We start from the raw sequence: 21,231 nt of genomic DNA on the forward strand, positions 1-21,231 counted from the left end.
TATTCAGATTATTACATTGTGAGTGTATAACTCTTTATGTTTTATAATAAATTTTGTAAAAAAATGTGTTAAAGTATTTTTCTGAATACTAAAAAAACAGCGAAGATCGTTTTGCCGCCCCCGAGACGTTGCGCCCGGGGCGACGGCCCCCCTTTACATTTTTTGAACGAAACTCGCTGCGTTTTTATCACAACAAATATATTGTTTTTCGTATATAAAGTTTATTGCATGCGATTTTTTTCAAATGCATATCAATTATTACAAAACGCAGTTCTAAAGAAGTTCAATTTATTGTTCAATAAATTACACACCTATTGCTCATTATTCAATTTTGTTGTCGGCAAAAAGTTTATTAATTTTTAACCAAGTCAGTTGATAAGATTTAGACAATAATAATTGAAATCAAATGTGCACTAAGTTATGTCCGCTATGCCATTCATGTGCAATTTGGCAAAGCAAAACAAAATTATATACAATTATATACATTATACACGTTTCGCCTGTTTCTCGACACTCAATTGTGATCGAAAACAAAATCACGTCCACTCAGACTAATTATTGCCGTTGACTGACATACTTATACATATGTAAGTGTATGCACATATGTAAATAATTAACGAGCTTCTGGTTTATGTGTCGGTAGTGTTAGAAACTCGTGACATACAGTATGCTGCATAAGTATTTGTATTAAAAAATGAAATGAAAAAATTATAAAGAGTTACAAATTTATTTAAATTACTGCTTAGAAAATGTTTTAGAACACAAAATAATTGGTTGTACATAAATTATTTTGTACGTTTTATAGTTATTATTTCTTTCTTTTTTTTTTCTAATTAAATTAAATTTAATTTAATTAGTTAAAAAAATTAATAACTTATAAGAAAATAATTCAAACTTAATAATTTAATATATGAATTGAATTACTAATTAAATTTAATTCAATTAATTTATAACATTTATAATTAAATTTATTTTATTTTAATTAAGAATTTAGTTAGTATATTTAATTGTTATTTGAAAGTAAAGTAACTGACAGATTTGAAAAAATTAATTATTTTTTTTAATTTGTTGTAAGTAATTTAATTATTAATTAATTAAGTTATTAATTATAACATTTTCACTTTTTTATAATTTAGGTTATTAATTAATTAAATTAAATTAAAAAAATAATTAATTATTATATGCATATTTAATTAACAATATTAATTAAGTTAATTACTTTTCTTTATTAAATATAAATTATTAATTAAATCATTAATTGTATTAATTTAATTAAGTTATTAATTAAACTTTTTACTAATTAAATTTAATTCAATTAATTTATAACATTAATAATTAAATTTATTTTATTTTAATTAAGAATTTAGTTAGTATATTTAATTGTTATTTGAAAGTAAAGTAACTGACAGATTTGAAAAAATTAATTATTTTTTTTAATTTGTTGTAAGTAATTTAATTATTAATTAATTAAGTTGTTAATTATTATATTTTCATTTTTTTATAATTTAAGTTATTAATTAATTAAGTTAAATTAAAAAAATAATTAATTATTATATGCATATTTAATTAATAATATTAATATAGTTAATTACTTTTTTTTCTTAAATATAAATTATTAATTAAATTATTAATTTGATTAATTTAATTAAGTTATTAATTAAACTTTTTAATATATTTAATTAATAATTTGAATTTATTATTATTTGAAAATAATTGAGGAATTTAAGAAAAATAATTAATTAATTGTTTGTAACTTAATTAAATTAAACTATAAAATGAAGTAATCCAATTTGTTTATTAATTATTATAATTTTGATTTAATTAGCAAACTTTTGAACAAAATAATTTGAAAATTTAACATTTAGTTTCATAATTTAAATGGATTCAAAAAAATATACAATATGATATAGCTTAATCGTCACTTTAACTTCTGGTTACATAAAGTCTGATTGTCACTGACTTTTTATACTCTCGCAACAATGTTGTTAAGGAGAGTATTATAGTTTTGTTTCACATAACGGTTGTTTGTAAGTCCTAAAACTAAAAGAGTCAGATATAGGTTATATATACCAAAGTGATCAGGTGACGAGTAGAGTCGAAATCCGGATGTCTGTCTGTCCGTCCGTCCGTCTGTCCGTCCGTCCGTCCGTCCGTCCGTGCAAGCTGTAACTTGAGTAAAAATTGAGATATCATGATGAAACTTGGTACACGTATTTCTTGGCTCCATAAGAAGGTTAAGTTCGAAGATGGGCAAAATCGGCCCACTGCCACGCCCACAAAATGGCGGAAACCGAAAACCTATAGTGTCATAACTAAGCCATAAATAAAGATATTAAATTTGGCACAAAGGATCGCATTAGGGAGGGGCATATTTGGACGTAATTTTTTGGAAAAGTGAGTGAGGCCCCGCCCCCTACTAAGTTTGTTGTACATATCTCGCAAACTACTATAGCTATGTCAACCAAACTCTATAGAGTCGTTTCCTTCAGGCATTTCCACATACAGTTCAAAAATGGAAGAAATTGGATAATAACCACGCCCACCTCCCATACAAAGGTTATGTTGAAAATCACTAAAAGTGCGTTAACCGACTAACAAAAAACGTCAGAAACACTAAATTTTACGGAAGAAATTGCAGAAGGAAGCTGCACCCAGGCTTTTTTTAAAAATTGAAAATGGGCGTGGCCTCGACCACTTATGGACCAAAAACCATATCTCAGGAACTACTAGACCGATTTCAATGAAATTCGGTATATAATATTTTCTTAACACCCTGATGACATGTACGAAATATGGGTGAAATCGGTTCACAACCACGCCTTCTTCCAATATAACGCTATTTTGAATTCCATCTGATGCCTTTCTCTGTATAATACGAGTATATACATTAGGAACCAATGATGATAGCGGAATAAAACTTTACAAAAATACGGTATTTGAAAAATATGTAAAATGACGTATAATGAAATCTCGATTATCACTTTATCATGCGAGAGTATAAAATGTTCGGTGACACCCGAACTTAGCCCTTCCTTACTTGTTAGCATGAATTTTTAAGAAATTTAAATGTGATCAACAGACGAAATTTTGTTCCTAACCATTGATTTGGCATGAAAGCATACGAGTTCTCAATGTAATTATAATTTAATCGTCACATTAACCGTCGGTTAGAGAAACTTTTATATGATCCAAGCTTTATGGTGGATTTATAAGTAAGATCAATGTGATCATTAACCAAAATTTATTTCAGACCCACTAATTCGGATTGGATTAGTAAGAGTTTTCAATTTCACTAACTCTTAATCGTCACTTTAACTTCTGGTTCGGCAAAGTCTGATTTCAACTATGTTTTAGAATGAATTTTTAAGAAATTCCAATATGATTATCAGCCATAATTTGGTTCCTAACCACGGTATTTGATGAATATATACGATTTTTCAATATTATCACTTAATCGCCACATTAACCGTCGGTTAAAAAAGTTTCATTAGGCTTTAGGATGGACTTATAATTAAGATCAGTGCAATCATCAACCAAAATTAATGAAGAAATTTCAAGAATTTTCAATATAATAGTTACTTAATTGGCACTTTAACCGGCAGTTAGATAACTGATACTGATTTCCGCTAAGTCTTTAGCACATATTTTAAACAAATTTCTACGTGTACATTACTCAAAATGTAGATCCATTAATTTGGAACGGATTTGTAAGAGTTTTCAATGTAACTAACACTTAAACGTCACTTAAACTTCTGGTTAGATAAAGACTGATGTTCGTTATGTTTTAGCATGAATTTTTGAAATTTCAATACGAATATCACCCAAAATTGGTCTCTTAATAAGTTAACCGTCACTTTAACCACCGGTTAGACTATACCATTAAGTTTTAGCATGAATTTTCGAAATTTCAATATGAATATCACCCAAAATTGGTTTCTTAATAAGTTAACCGTCACTTTAACCACCGGTTAGACTATGTCTTTAAGCTTTGGCATGAACTTTCGAAATTTGAATACGAATATCACCCAAAATTGGTCTCTTAATAAGAATATCACCCAAAATTGGTTTCTTAATAAGTTAACCGTCACTTTAACCACCGGTTAGACTATGCCATTAAGTTTTAGCATGAATTTTCGAAATTTTAATACTAATATCACCCAAAAATTTGTTTCATAATAAGTTAACCGTCACTTTTACCACCGGTTAGACTATGACGGATACTCACAAAATTTATTTCAAACCCTGAAACCTTAGAAATGTTAGCGGATATGTGGATTTTCAACAACCTCATTAAAAAAAAACTTTAGAAATACCCATTCAATATATTCGAAATTCGTTAAGATCGTTTTTCGTGCTCCAGTAATAATATTTTTCGCTACCAACACTCTACAACAATAACTCATTACATCTGCACACTTTCACGACACACTGTACTGGATATTTATTAAATGTTTTTCTCCATTGTTTACATTTATGTGCTCATATTCTGTGGCTAAGAATTCAATAAATAAAAAAAAATATCACACAGACGAAATAATTAGTGGTCGGCTTGACAATAAAAACAAACATGACAAAGGCATAAGTCACATGATTGGATTGTAAGCCGGGAATTAAGTGCGCATTGCGCCGCCGAGGGGTTTTCCCCTTTTACTATGTCTTTTAACTTTTTTATTTATTTTATTTTTCAGCAGCGAGAACAGAGTTCGGTTCTTAAACGCTTGCGCAGCTTCATACGCGCATCGCGTTGTGTCATTAACGCCTGCCCTCATGTAGCGTAAGAATTTAAACACTTCCAAAACCAAATCAATAAACTCAATTGTGTCTGCCTACATGTGATACATACACACATACAAGAGTGTGTGAAAATATTTCAAAATTTTGTTTAACTGGTTATACAGTGCATTACATACATAAATACTGGTTTCGTTGCATTTTTGTTCTGTTGACATTTTGTGAATTTTTTGTTTTTGATAACTGAAGTTTATTGATTTTTTTCATATAATTAATTATTTATTATTTTATTAAGCGTAATTCTGTTTGTTAAAATATATAATTTTTGGTTCGATTTTTTAATTATTTCTGATAAAATATTTATAGACATACTTTTATAAAAAAAATAATTTAAAAAAAAATAAAAATAATAACGTGTGCTCTTCCGATCTTAACATAATTGAAATTTATAATAGTTATTACAATTTCATTAAATAAATGTTTTTTGAAATTTTTTTGTTGTAAAAAATCGAAACGTAATATTTTTTCTTTGAATTGAATCCAATATATGAAACTTTCTTTATTAATTATATTATTGTAAAATTTTATCTTTTCATTAATTATTTTTTATCAATTTTTATAGGTTTTCAGATATACAATATTTTTTGTCATAATTTTTTTTTTTATAAAAATTTGCAAAAAATTTTAATTTAGTTTACTGTTATATAAAATACTTTAAATATTTAAAATTTTGAGACTTATAAGTTTTCTTTTTTAATTATTTCAATTCTTTAATAAAATAAAAAGACATTTTTGGCAAAACAAATAAAATAAATTAAATTAAACAAAAAAAATTAATTTTAAAAATTAAAACAAAATTTTATTTAAAAAAGAGAACTTAATTGAAAAATATAAATAATTTATTATAATTAAATTTAAAACTTTTTTTTATTTTGAAAGATAAATAAATATTTTTTTTTTACTTTTATTAAATTTTGCAATTTTTTTACTAATTTTATTTAAAACTATGTATAAAACTGTAATTTAATTTTTTAAGTTAATCTTCTGCAGTTTTAAATTTGGTTGTTGGAAATTTAAAAAAGTTACAAATTCATGAAAAATGTTTAATATAAATTATTTATAATAATTAAATAAAATGGTAATTTTAAATATTAATTAGATTTGTTTTAAAAATTTAGAAATTAAAATTAAAAAATTTTTAAAACAAATAATATACATTTAAAATATATTTTAAAATTTTAAAATTCTAACTATTGTTTATTTCGGGTTATTTTGTTACTAAAAAGCGCTTTTTTAAATTAAAATTATATTAAATTTTTGTTTTTACTTTTATTTAAATTATTATTTTTTTTTTTAACTATATTTTGCTTTTAATTTTAATTAGATAAAATTTTTTTTTAATTTTAATTAAAATTTAATTAAACTTATTAAAATTTAAAATTTTATTTAATTTTCATATTAGTGAAAAATTAAATTTTATTAATTTAGAAATTGTTTTAGTTGTATAATTTTTGTTTAATTGTATGAGATTTTTATATTAAACTCTAGCTATTAATTATAATTTAGCTCTGTAATAATATTATAATTTTAAGACAAAAATTGTATTCAAAAACTCATTGTAAAACATTTTTTTTATAAATTTCAATTAATATTAAAAACATTTTTTCACAAATTTTTTAATAAATTTTATTTTAACTTTTGAAAAATTAAATTTTAGCTAATTTTTTATGCGCTAATGATTTAAAACTTATTTCAAAATGAAAGTTTTTAAAAATTTTAAATTAATACTTTTTTTTTTTTTTAATTTTTATAATTTTTTTTTAATTTTATATGTTACTATTATTTTTATTACTGAAAGTTTAATTTATTATTTTTATAAGTTTACTTATGGGCGATATATTTTTTTAACACTAAAATTTAAGTTAGTAAAAATAAAATATAGATTAAAAATTTTAAATATAAAAATGTCAAATTAAAAATTTAAATTATTTAATTAATTTCTTATTTTTATTTAATTTTTTTTAAGTTGAAAAATTTTAAATTTGAAACGGAAAAAAATTCAATCAAACTAAAAACTTAAATTAATATTAATTTAATTTATTTCTTGTTTTATTAATTTTTTTTAATTTTACTATTTAATTGCTTTATTTTTTTTTCTTATTCCTCTGTAGCTTTTCACCCCACTAAATTTTTACATTCACTTAAAAATTTCATTGAATTTCGAATATTTTTTATTAGTTATCAATTTAAATGTTTTATATCCAAATATTATTAGAAACAAATTAAACATTTTGATACATTTATTTATTTTTTTAAATTATTTTATATTCAACAATTTTTTGATATAAATTATCTCGTTTCTATCATACATTGTTTTTAACGATTTGAAGGCGCAAGAAAATTTTGCTAATTTTTTCCTTAATTATTTAAATAAAAACACAATATATTTGTACTATATTACAATAGTTCTAAAAATAAATGGAAATTACACGTACTTGTAAATTCCGCTGCTTGAAGAAAATTCCACTGAAAACGCTCAGCTTTGGCTCTCTGTTGTTTTCAATTGTTCGCACAAAATTTACCGTCACTACTTCACTACTTCACTTTCGTAATTTTTTACTTATGTACGTATATTTTATTTAAATTCACAATATCGATTTTCTTAAAATTATTTCATCGTTTTTTTTTATTTACTTAAATTTTTTTATGTTTTTTTTTAGTTCTCAAATATAACTACTAGAGCACAGACACACAGAAATTCGAGAAACTCGTTGATATGCACGCCGTTAACTATCTTACGCCACTTCAAATACTTTCTTGCTCTTCCTGCCGTAACAACGATCCTTTCGAAAGTAAACGTCGTCGCTAAGTCACACACCGACTGACGGTGCGCGTAAACTGGTTCGTCGCTTTATAGGCTGCGAGTGTGTGTCGATCAAGTTGAAGAGCCAATAAATGACGAAGCAACACAGCAAAAGCAAAAGCCTAAACTAACTACCAACCAACTCTCACACCCACCACAACAGCATGCATCGATCGATGGCCGATAAAACGCGACGTTGCAACAACAATGCATAAACGAACAACAAACGAAGTCGCATACGACGACAAAATATGTAAGTAAATAATCACGAGAAGTTCACAAAACAAAACGATTTGATTACGCCGGCAACAAGTGTTATGAGATCAATACGCTCTAACTAGTACTCTGTGTTTGCTAATGCATAGGTATGCGTACAAGTACTCGTGAATAAAAAGTAATTGACTATTTCGGAGCAGTAAGTAAATGTAATTTACATACATATACATATATAAAATGTTAAATTTTGTACATTTAATTGTCGGTTGACAATTTTTAGTAGTCACACCGCTTGGTAATATTTTAGGTAGGTAATAATTACGAAAAATCGTATAATTAAGACCAATTTTAAATTAACCGTTAATAGCGCTATAGTATATATGTATATTTATAACAGTTTTCATGTTGTTCATTTTCGTTAGTGAACGCAAAACCCGAGAGAGCTAAAATATTAATTCACTCTTCTCCAAAAAATCTCTACAAAAAATCCCTATTTTAATCCTTTTGATTGAATTGATAAACGTTTACCAAATTTTCAACTAGTTGTTGTTTTGAAAGTTGACAAAAAAAACTAAGAGAATGTAATATGGCTGTCTCCAGCTTTCTTTTCAACTCACCCCGAAAAGCATTCTCTTTTTCTGCTACCAGCAGCTGATACTAAAACAATTAAACTCAGTGCTAAGGAGATTCCCCAGCTAATCTGAACTATACTTTGGTGAATTGCATAAATCTTTTGCGGGTTCTCAGATAGACGAGAGCCAACGAGGGTTCCTTAACTATACCGTTTTGAGTTCTATAAATTCATTGTGGGATTCAAGTTAGGAACTGTTTGTCAAATCACTGGTTAACAAAAGCAACAGGATGTCAAATCTCAGTTACCGTCATCTTTTCCTCTCATACCAAAGACCAATATCTTTCACTGCTAGCAACAGCTGATATTAAATCAATTAGACTCAGAGCTAGAAGATAGCCTAGCTGGTCTAAACTGAACTTTGGTGAATTTCATAAATCTATTGTGGGTTCTTAGATAGATGAGAGCCAACGTAGGTTCCTTAACTATACTGTTTTGAGTTCTATAAATCCTTTGTGGAACTCCAGTTAGGAACTGATTGCCAAATATGTGATTAACAACAGCAACGCCATGCCAAATCTCATTTACCATTAACTATTCCTCTCATCCCGTAGATCACTCTCGTTTTCTACTAGCAACAGCTGATACTAAATCAATTAGACTCAGAGCTTTCCCAACTAGTCTAAACAATACTTTGATGAGTTTCATAAATCTGTTGCGGGTTCTTAGATAGACAAACGACAAATAGAGTTCCAAATCAGACTTAACTATACTGTATTGAGTTCTATAAATTCTTTGTGCGACTTCTGTTAGATTCTATTGAATTTAGAATCAACTGCCGATATTTTAAGCCAATAACACACTACCTGACAAACCGATTGCAACTTAACGGTTCCGTAGTGCATTCCAAACTTGATACGTTTTACCACATATCGTTAAAGTTATCCCTCGATACATATGTATCATCCCTTAACTATTGGCATTTGGTCGTAGTTGGAATATAACTCTTTTTTTGAAACATTTGCTCTGATCTACTATAATGGTAGTTAGTTCTTCGTTAGTTCAGTAGTGCATTCCGAACTTGCGTTGTTTCTGGTTTTGTCGTTAAAGTATTCCTCGATATAAGCATTTTCGATATTAGAGAATCCATATACCATGGCATTTGGAAGTTATTGAGATCTTTTTTAGAACATTTGCTCTCATCTACTCTAATATATTATATTATTATAGTAGTTATTTTTTAGTTCAGTGGAGCATTCCGCACTTGACCTGTTTTTTCACATATCGTGATAGTAATCTCCCGATATACCCGTATATCATATGTAAGAATCCTTATCTTTTGGCATTAAAAACTAAACTAAAACAACTCCTTTTAGGAACATTTGCTTTGTTCTAGGCTAAAATATTATATTGTTAGGGCAATTTTTCGGACCTAATCTATGAATATTTTACAAGAACCGAACACTTAGTAGTAGTAGCCTTTCTCGAAGTCTGTGAACGATACCGTTGGCTTATTGGAAGCTCCTCCGCTGTCATATATCTTATAGTATCTAAAGGACTTTCACTATCCGAAACCCGAATATCGTACACAGTCTATAATTTCTCAGGTAACTCGTGAGTTCATTAACTTTCCATGCTTTGAATGCATGGAACTAACAAGTAATCCAAGTAGAAGATCCAAGGTACTTCTAAAAGGGCCTTTTCTGACAGTTCACGCGTGAGTTCTGTAAATAATGTGTTTCGTGCGCTTCGCTCAACTTATGGCCAACATAACCTGCCTATTCAGCTTACAATTCGCAACACCATAACACATCTTGAGACTTCATTATTGGATAATATTCGTCCGATAGACTAGGTCCAGCACGCAGTGAAGAAAATATAGCAGTCATAGCTGAGAGTATACACGAAGACCTAGAAAGTCGATTCGGCGCCGTTCGCAGCAACTCGGACTGACGATGGAACAACTTGGCGCATTTTAAGACAAGATTGTTAATTGAAATTCGCCAGTTACCAGTCGAAATGCTCGAACGAGTCAACGGAAATTGGACTCAATGGATGGACCATCTATTATAGATATTATAGAGTTGAAACTATTAAATGTAAGAGATATTATTCATCGTAATACATATCGATATATATGTCGATTGATTTGCTAGATTGTAAACCTTATTTAAACTAACAAATTCATAAACGCTGCAACTTCCAAGCAAACCTTTAAAAGCTGCGTCCCCCGTTGCTATTAGTATTAACGAGAATTTGTGGTTAGCGGATGAGAGAATTTTATATTAATTACTAAAACAAACTCAAACGACTTTTAACTAGTTCAATCTAAATTGTGTAAACATACTTATGTTTAGTGTTTAAGGAAAATATTGTGACTTTGCTTTGAAATTTGATCGGTATTGGGTGGGCGTAAAATAAATATATAGTAATACTTGTAACAGTACAGGTGTAGTTTCGGTTTGACGACGTAAAATTTTTCCTAATGTTGTGTAGTGTGATGGAAGGTTACAAATATGACGACGTAATAACAGTATTGCTCTTGCCAACAGGTGCTACTTCGGACTGAGTAGGAAATTGAAAAGTAAAGTCCTCTCTCGACGAACAAAAGCTAAACTCTATAAGTCGCTCATAATTCCCGTCCTGCTGTATGGTGCAGAGGCTTGGGCGATGACAACAACCGATGAGTCGACGTTACGAGTTTTCGAGAGAAAAATTCTACGAAAGATTTATGGCCCTTTGCGCATTGGCCACGGCGAATATCGCATTCGATGGAACGATGAGCTGTACGAGATATGCGACGACATTGACATAGTTCAGCGAATTAAAAGACAGCGGCTACGCTGGCTAGATCATGTTGTATTCGACGCAGTACCAGCCGGGGGAAGCAGACGAAGAGGAAGACCTCCACTCCGTTGGAAGGATCAAGTGGAGAAGGACCTAACTTCGCTTGGAATATCCAATTGGCGCCACGTAGCGAAAAGAAGAAACGACTGGCGCGCTGTTGTTAACTCGGCTATAATCGCGTAAGCGGTGTTTACGCCAATTAAGAAGAAGAATAACAGTTTACTCCGATAAAAAACACAGTAATCTGTACAGCTGCTGGCGTACGCCAATAATACGAGTATTGATATCATCGGCCTCAACAACAGCGCCATTAGTTCTGCTTTCTCCAGACTGGACATGGGTCTGGTAGTAAATTTGGGCGTATATATTCTGTCATCAAACAAACAGTCGTGGAACTCTCGACTTGGCTTCCACGTCACTGTTGGCAGTCATAACTTCGAAGTCGTAAATAATTTCGTCTACATTGGAACCAGTATTAATACCAAGTACAATGTCAACCTCGAAATCTAACTCTTGCCAACTGCTACTACTTTGGACTTATGAGTCATCGTCCTGAGTTTTCGATAAAAAGATTCTGCAGAAGATTTATAATCCTTTCGTCTACGCTGGCTAGGTCATGTCGTCCGAATGAACGAAAACACTGCAGCTCTGAGAATATTCGACACAGTATCCACCGGGAGAAGCAGTGGAAGAGGAAGACCTCCAATCCGATGGAAAGACCAGTTGGAAAAGGACCTACCTACACTCCAATCTCTAATTGACGACAAGCAGCGAAAAGAACTGGCGCGCAGTTATAAATTTGGGTATAACCTCTTAAGCGGTGTCTACCCCAGTAAAGAAGATGATATAACCTCTTAATGCAAATTTATATTGCTTTTAAAGCAAGACCGTTATAACTTTGCTGTTATTTCTGCTTTAATCGAAGCTTAAAAATGGATATTCAGGAATTTCGCGTGTTGGTATAATATTGGATGAACGAAAATTGAAGTTGATCGATATATCAGGCAATCTAAAGATATTAACTGTACATGTACATTATATTATTCTCAAATATTTGAGTATGAGAAAACTCTGTGGAAAGTGAATTTTCAAGCGCCATAAACCCGCTTTTTACGTTAATATATAAAAATGGATGACACATGGTTTCATTATTTCACTCCGAAGTCCAATCAACAGTCATCCGAGTAGACTGCACGCTTTGAAACCGCTCCAAATCGTGGGAAAAATGCAACAGTCGGCTGGCAAGGTTATTTTGTTCTGTTTTTATTGTAGGGGTAAGCATCAAAAGTCAGAGTGTGGAACTTTAATCCGCTAAACCTAACCTACTCCCAACTCATGTCTCTCCCACGGAACCCCCGGATTTGGTATTACTTCAGGGGAGAAAAAAAGACATAGAAGTCGCTTCTAATGTGTCCGTACAGTCCTAATCTAATGTAAGTTTCTTAGTTATGTTATTGTAAAGCTCTTGATTCTTTCTACTGTTTTCCGCCTTGTAGACGGGTTTAATAGCTGGTATAATCGCGCGGATTCGTCCCCCTGGATGTCAATAGGCGGCATGCTGGCTAGTACTTCAGTAGCTTGATATCGTTCGGAAAGCATTTATTATCGGATTGCAGAAAGCCTATGCACTGCTTTAATTGCTCTTTCATATGATTTTATGTCCAGCACGGAATTCATTGCTTTCGCTATTAAAAATCGAAGGCTGGAACGCAAGCAGCCTATTTTGGCCATCATTATCGATTAAGCATTACATATTTTGTTTGCTTTGCCAGGAGCAAATTTTTGACTCCTAACATTTTGACTTCGAGACCAATATAACTCCCAAATTCTTCAGCTGCGGCTGTGAAGTAATCTCGCACTCTCCTATGGTAGTGATACCCCTTCTTCCACCTTGTGCTTATAGCAAGACTTCCTTTTTCTGCTCAGCTAGCTCTTAACTCATTGTTGTAAACCATTAGTGCAGACCATTTTTACATTTGAGCTGGAGGTCATCTAGATGTTTAGCTACTGCTACCACTATGAGGTCATCCGCATATGCGATTATTTTCACATTTTTTGGATAATATACATACTCGGAGTGCTACGTCGTACATGAAGTTCCATAGCAGAGAGCCTTGCGGTACTCCATTCGAACTGGTGTGTGTCGTCCGAGTCAAAGAACAATCACCTCTTTTCAAAATAGCTCACTATAATATTTACGAGATACTGGGAGTGCGTATTTCGTATAGAACTTTGGTTAAATTTGCCCACTTTGCAGCGTTGAATGCATTCTTTACATCTAAGAAAATTAGAGTGCAATATTTTTTTGTGCCTCCTTTCCATCTTTTGCCACTAACTGCACATTTCGCAGTATCGACGACTTCTCTTAGTGCGTCAATGGTGGACCTCTGTTTTATAAAGCCGTATTATCTCGCTGATAATCCGCCAGTATTTTGGATTGCTAACTACTAACGGTTTCTTAGTATGCTTTTATGTAAAGAGTTTCCAGTTTTCCCAAGGTTCTTCAGGTGACTTTTTCGGTTTTGGGAGTAAAACCAAACACTGTATCCTCCAGAGGTCGGTGAACACTTCTTCTATACACGCGTTGTACATTTTTCAAAAACCAATTGGGTTTCGTAGTCATGCCTTCCTTCAGAGCTCTGTTGGGTATGCCATATATACAAGACGCTTTGTTATGGCGTCTGCATTTTGGCATCCGCCTGTCCTTGTGCAACCGGGTGCACCTAATTTGTGTGCCAGGGCACAAAGGAATAGAAGGAAACGAGAAGATGATGGGACCAGAACCATACATAGCGGTAGGATCCCACACTTTTAAGGAGCTGCTCCGCACGGAGGAAAGAATGGAAAGAGAAGGGCATTAGCAACAGACATCAGGCATGCGCCACGCCAAACTGCTACTAGGAGGGTACAATCTCTCCAGGTTCAAGGAACTTATTCACCTCCCCCGTGACAAATTCCGTCTCCTCATCCCAATCTACACAGGGCACTGCAGGCTCAGGAAGCACAAGTCCAACATGGGCAAAGTCTCCTGTGCTAACTGCGGGTCTGCGATCAGGAACAGGAAACACCAGCACACCTAATCCTGGATTGCACAGCTATCTGTGGAAAAAAGGCTTAAAGCCCTGGATGCCATTTATATCAGCAGGGATCATACCACCTCAGTAGCGCCCGGCAAACTTCTAGAGCTATTCAGGCTGCAGGGACTCTGGGAAGACATGTGATATCGAAGAGGACACAATACACCCTAGGTCGCGGTGCATTACCTCATAACACTATCTATCTATCTATGGTATAATTTTCATTAACTACCTTGAAAAAGGTTGAATCATCAACAGCGACTATTATTTGGAGTTATTGAACCGTTCGAAGAAAAAGGTAGAGCTGCTTAAACAAAATAGTGCACCGTGTCCCAAGTCAGTAAACACGATACCAAAAATCCATGAATTGTGCTTCGAATTGCTTCCGCAACTTCAGACCTCCCCACCAGCGACTATTTCCTATTCTCAGAACTCAAAAGAATATTCGCTGGGAAGAAATTTTCAACGAATAAAGAGCTGATCGCAGACACTGAGGCCTGCTTTGAAGCAAAAGATACATCATATTACAAAAATGGGATCGAAAAGTTGCAGTGTCGCTAATTTTGCCGAAAAAAAATGTGTTTTGCTATACGGAGACTTTTGAGCTGTTACATCTGTATATTATAACGAACCCGAGCAAAAGTAAACTGCACTTTCATTTGTCTGGGTATGCCAGTACCAATGCCACTCTCAGTGCAGTCTCTATTGAATTTACTCATTATGATTGCCTTAATTTTTATTGCGAATATTATTATGAGCCGATCTAAATGCGGCAATCGAGTTGACGATAAAGATCAAATACACAACATATTCTCATATATACATACATGTATGTGCACAAATATTTGGTTAATACGCTCGTCATCAATTTCACAGCCGAAATTTAGATAATCTATTTAAAAAATTTCGAATTTCGTGTTTAGTTAGCATTCAACTGGCCTTAATCCACATAATGCGAGTGCCATCTATGCCTGTATGTACATACATATGTACAGTATGTATATGCGGTGCTAACATTTCGACATATTTGCTGATAATTGCTTGCGCGTCACTTACTATTTACATTAAAGTGCTCTGATATATTCATTGCGAGCACAATTGGTTAGTGTCCATTGTAAATGTTTGTCAAAAATGTCAACTCCAACACGTCAAATGGTAAGCTTTTGCTCGTATTTCACTCTATCTACTGTTAGCAAGTGCTCATCGTTGATCTAATCATTGTATTTGCGGTTTTTTTGTTGCCAAATCATCGTCATAAATTTTGTCGTGCGTGAAAAATGTCTATATTTGAATAAAATAAACATGATTTGCAGAAGGTTAGCAATTAATTCCAATAAGTGAGATTCACGCAATGGTGCTTGCGTTTGAGGGAGAACTTTTCGCATTCACACTTTTAAAAATTTGATTTTAAAGACAAATTGAGCTGTTAATCAGCACTATGGATCAGCTGGTTGATCATATGAGCATTAGTGGTTCGTGGGCTGAAGAAGAATAATGAAAGTAACTTCTTCTCCTTTACTGGCGTAAACACCGCGCCAGTTGTTCTTCCTTTTCGCTATTTGGCGCCAATTCGCGATACCCAGTGAAGCCAGGTCATTCTACACCTGGTAGAGTGGATGTCTTTTACTTCCTCTGCTTCCTCCGGCAAATACTGCTCAGATCTGGAGTGTTTGCGTACATTTGAACGACATGATCTTTTTTTTTCGAAAACTCGTAACGTCGACAGTACGAGAATAACGAGTGACATATAGAGTTTGGACTTTGCACGTTGAAAGAGGATTTCACTTCTCACTTGCCTAGAAAGTCCGAAGTAGCAACTGTTGGCAAGAGTTATTTTGCGTTGGACTTCGAAGCTGACGTTGTTGTTGGTGCTAATGCTGGTGCCAAGATAGACGAAATTATCTACGACTTCGCAGTTATGGCTGTCAACGGTGAAGTGGAAGCCTGTTGCGCGTGCGACGACTAATTTTGATTACAGGAGATCTTTCGTCTTGCCCTCATTCAATATCAGACTCATTTGTTTCGCATCCTTATCCAGTCTAGAGAAAGCAGAACTAACGGCGCGGTTGTTAAGGCCAATGATATCAATATCATCGGCGTAGGCCAGCATTGTATACTCTTATAGAAGATAGTACCTTCCCTATTTAGTTCTGCAGCTCGAATTATTTTCTCCAAGAGAAGATTGAAAAAGTCGCATGACAGGGAGTCGCCTTGTCGGAAACCTCGTTTGTTATTGAACGGCTCGGAGAAGTCCTTCCCAGTCATGACGGAGCTTGTGGCAGTAATCAACCTCAGTTTACGCAGCCGCATTACTTTTGCGGGGATATCAAGTTCAGCGGCAAAGAGGCAGATCCTTTTCGTGCTGTCAAAAGCAGTTTTGAAATCAACGAAGAAGTCATTGTCTGTTGATCTACTTTTTACGGATCTTTTCCAATATTTGACGCATGGTGAATATATGATCAGTTGTTGATTTTCCAGGTCTGAAGCCACACTGCTAAGGGCCAATGAGTTTGTTGTCTTTCACACAGTACGCTCGATAGAACCTTATATGCGATGTTGGGGAGGCTTATTCCACGGTAGTTGGCGCCGATTTTATGGATTGAAACTTAATTTGCACAGCCATTGATGGACTGGAAAGGACGAACCCTCTACGATCGATCGCAATAATCGAAAGATCATCAACTGCGACTATTACATAACAGTATTGGACCGCTTGAAAGACGAAATCAGCAAAAAACGTCCACATTTGCAGAAAATAAAAGTCTTGTTTCACCAAGCCAATCCACCGTGTCACAAGTCTGTGAAAACGAAAGCCAAAATCCAATAATGGATTTCGAATTGCTTGCCCATCCACCGCATTCTCCAGAATTCGCCTCAGATCTCAATAGATTGCTCACTGGGAAGAAATTTTCGTCAAATCAAAAGAGATCAAAGAGCTGATCGCCGAAACTGAGGCCTATTTTGAAGCAAAGGACACAGCGATACTGTAAGGCTCTTACTCAATCACGTGCTTAGTAAATGAATCCTGAAAGACACCCCTTCAAAGTCTGTAACATTAAATACCGCAACAATCCTTGAAGTAAATGTGGTCCGAAGCGAACCAAAACTCATAATCAAGGACCTTCTTCAATTCTCTAAAAAGTTCCGCCCAATAGTTCACGTAAACTATATTTATAGATGAAAAATCAATATTTTTACAATATCACTTCACTTAATTAGTCAGTTAAGTTTTTCGCGTGACTTCACTTGAAGTGCAGATAAGATACAAACATACATACATATACCAGTTCATGCTAATAACTGTCACCACAATGGAAATAAATGATCAGATGCCAATGGATGGCAACGAAGACGCAAAGTGCAGCGCAGAGGGATGTCTAGAGATGCAACAATGCTGCAACAACTTATCATACGCACTCCATAACAAGCGCTCTTACACACACACACACACACAAACGCACTTGCATAAGCAAACAAATGGACCATTGCGCGCATACTCGTGAAGTGGATGGCGATGCGCCCGCGAACTCTTGGCGAGTTGGCAGCCAGCTCACGAGACCAAATTTAATTGCGGCCGTGCGGTTAGTCATACATATTTGTTGTTGTCGCTGCTAAACAATTGATTTGCAGCGCTCACGTGAGTAGGCACATTGACTTCAATTGTTTTTGCGTGATTATGAGCGCGTGCGAAAAGTCCACCGAGCTAGCATAAAATATAAACACAACAACATAAAAGGAACTGCAAAAACGCTTGCAAGTAAGCATGTGCTGAATACGGGCGCAACAGAATTGTGGGCGTTCATTGGGGTTAGTGTAAATGTTTGTGGAACAAATGTGGCTTTGCGCCTCACAGAGACGAAACAGGCATATTTTTTCAAAAATTTCCTCATAATCTAGAATAAGGTGCATATTCTAGACAAGCAGGTTCCAAGGAACCTCTTGAAAGAACATGGAAAATCAGTGTACGAAAGTAATTTGGTAATTCGAACCAAATGAGCGGAATCATCTCGATATGTAATGGTTTAGGTCTTTAGAATTATCATTATTGTATTTTACACATAAGATCAAATTTGACCCGGACTGACAAAAAACTGCATGATGCGTTTGATGAATGTAAGGTCCTCAACTATATTAGCGAAGCATCTCTTTTGTGACTTTCACTTTAACTCGTTTTTGCAAAAGGTTCAGGTTTTTTGTACAAATCTAGCATTGACACGCTTCATACCCAGAACATTAACCAAAATGTCTTGGGTTGATTCAATGTTGTAGGTGAGCTCCTCTGCTATATCTTTGATGCCAACACGATGAAATTCAAGCACTCTAGCAAAACAAGTCCAATGGAACCTGTTGAGTGAACATGGAAAATAAGTCTTCGCAAAAACTTGAAATTTCAAATTTGACCCGGATTGAAAAAAAAAAAATTAATGTTACTTTAGGTGAATATAGGGTCCTCTACTCGACGACGTTCTTACAAAATAATCAGGTTTTTGGTACAAATCTAGCAATGACACGCTTCATACCCAAAACATTAACCAAAATGTCTTGATGCCAACACGATGAAATTCAAGCACTCTAGCAAAACAGGTCCAAAGGAACCTGTTGAGTGAACATGGAAAATAAGTCTTCGAAAATACTTGGAAGATCAAATTTGACCCGGATTGAAAAAAAAAAAACTAAAAGATACATTAGATGAATGTAGGATTCTCTACTCGACGTCGTTCTTACAAAATAATCAGGTTTTTGGTACAAATCTAGCAATGACACGCTTCATACTCAAATCATTACCCAAAATGTCTTGAGTAGGTCCATAGAAGTTGTTGAGACCCTCTGTTATCTCCCTGTTGGCAATACGAGGCATTTCAGACACTGTTTCTTTAACTTATTCGATGTTATTGTCTTTAACAGTGGTAGGGAGATGACTAACAATAGGCACAATAAATATAAAAAGAGGTCTTACCAAGTTAGGGTAAACATTTTTATCGACTTGTTTTGAGCGTGTTGGCAGTTTACACGGGCAAAACCGGGTGAAATTGTTTGGCCCGAAATAAAGTCTTCGAAGGAAAAATATTTCGATAAGTGGGGATATAGTTGGCGGGTTAAGAAGCTGCCTTTAGTGATTACAATCTTATCTACTACATAGTAATCAATTTTAGACGAAGAATAGTCTCCGAAAAAGGCATTTCATCAGTTGTATTATTAGACAGATTTTAGCATTCATATTTCGGGAAAATGTAGTTCCGTTAACTCGAATATGATTAAGATAAACCTTGAGTTTTCCTAACGCTATTGGAGCTTATAGGTTTCTCTCTAAACTCATGTTTTCTCAAGTTGGGTGAGGTGGTAAAGAGATGTCGAGTTTTCTTGAGATTATCCGAGTTCCTAGATATCTCTCTCTCTTTCTCTCTCAAGGCGAGTGAGTAAAGAGATCACGAAAATCTATATATTTCTCACTCAATTCATCACCTCTCAAGTTGTGTGAGGTGCTAAGATGATCTCGAGTTTTCCTAATGTTATCAGAGTTCCTAGATAACTCTCTCTCTTCCCTCTCAAGGCGAGTGAGGTGGTAAAGAGATCACGAAAAACACAGATATTCGTCAAAGCAACGCCTAATTTAGTTACTAGTAGAACGCCATTCATAGATTGATCAAATAAACTGTTAAACTTTCCTTCGTTGGCATCGATCCATCGTTAATATTGCTACACTAACGGAAGCTCTCAGATCTACTAATTCGCAAACGATCTTTTCGTATTTTCTACTGATTTAACAGAATATGTATATAATACTTATGTGAAGAAATAACGACCTTCGTGTGCGAAAGAACTCAGTCTTTGGACAAAAGGAAAGACTGGACCTGAGGTTTTTGATCATTTTTTAACGAACAGTTGAAGATTATATCATAAACAATCATGAATTTTCAAAAAAATTGATTGGGTTAGAGATTTCAGATGGATATTAAGTTCAACGAAGGGCCCAATCGAGCTCTTGACTCTGCTTTGTCAGCTCAATTGTGAAAATATACATGTCGTCCGAACGGACGAAAACACTTCAGCTCTAAAAGTATTCGACGCAGTACCCTCCGGCGGGAGCATAGGAAGAGGAAGACTTCCACTCCATTGGAGAGATCAGGTGGAGAAGGACCTGACTTGACTTGGAATCTCAAATTGGCACCAAACAGCGAAAGTTTGGCTGGCTAGCCTTTGAAAGCTCGGTTTTAACCGCGTAAGCGGTGTCTACGCCAATAAGAAAGAAAGAATGATTCAATCGAGAGCTTAGAGATAATAAAATTGCAATTCTCAAAAGCAGCTAAAACTACGAAAATTTGAACCCAGCATTCACAGCCAGCGTTATAACCAAACAAACAAACAACGTCCCAATACCTCGCTTCTTTCTGACAAACTTCGAAACCATAAATCTGTAATACCCAACCACACAAACGCCACCGGGTACAAAAACCGCTTAGCACCAATGAAAATTGCATGAACAACGGCCGCAAAAGCATTATCGTCATCGGATTTGGCACAATCATACGAGCCAAAGACGACCAGCCATCGAAGCTGGAGTAAAGCATACGCTGCAGCCAGACATTCCAAGCATAAATCAAAAATAGCCGCCCCGAAGCAGCAACTGGAAGTAACACTGGGCTTATGGGGTATGATGACAGTAAAAGTGAAAAGCCACACACAACAATCAATTAAGAGCAATTACTATTAAAGCAGTGACGAAGCACAGCCTCGGCGGCTTTAGCATTGGCAGAAACGATCATACCGAACTGAGCATTGAGAAGCGAACAAGCGAACCACAGTCGCCGTCTAGCCAGGCAGCAAGCAGCATACTCCCATTCCCAAACTCCAGTAACCAGAAATCAGCAGGCACCAAGGCACCATTCCAAAGAAGCTACGTAAGCTTTCGGCGGCTTGAAATTGCT

At 34.0% G+C, this 21,231-nt stretch overlaps 1 long non-coding RNA gene across 1 annotated transcript; it reads left to right on the plus strand.

Moving 5' to 3' along the window:
- Positions 1–7,233: 7,233 nt before the first annotated feature.
- On the plus strand, positions 7,234–20,367 carry LOC120769615. The gene is made up of 2 exons (XR_005704866.1): positions 7,234–8,009; positions 20,243–20,367. It is a non-coding gene; the product is annotated as an uncharacterized LOC120769615 (long non-coding RNA).
- The last annotated feature ends 864 nt before the right edge of the window (positions 20,368–21,231 follow it).

Source organism: Bactrocera tryoni, chromosome 2, assembly GCF_016617805.1.
Source record: "Bactrocera tryoni isolate S06 chromosome 2, CSIRO_BtryS06_freeze2, whole genome shotgun sequence".
Lineage (NCBI taxonomy): Eukaryota > Metazoa > Arthropoda > Insecta > Diptera > Tephritidae > Bactrocera > Bactrocera tryoni.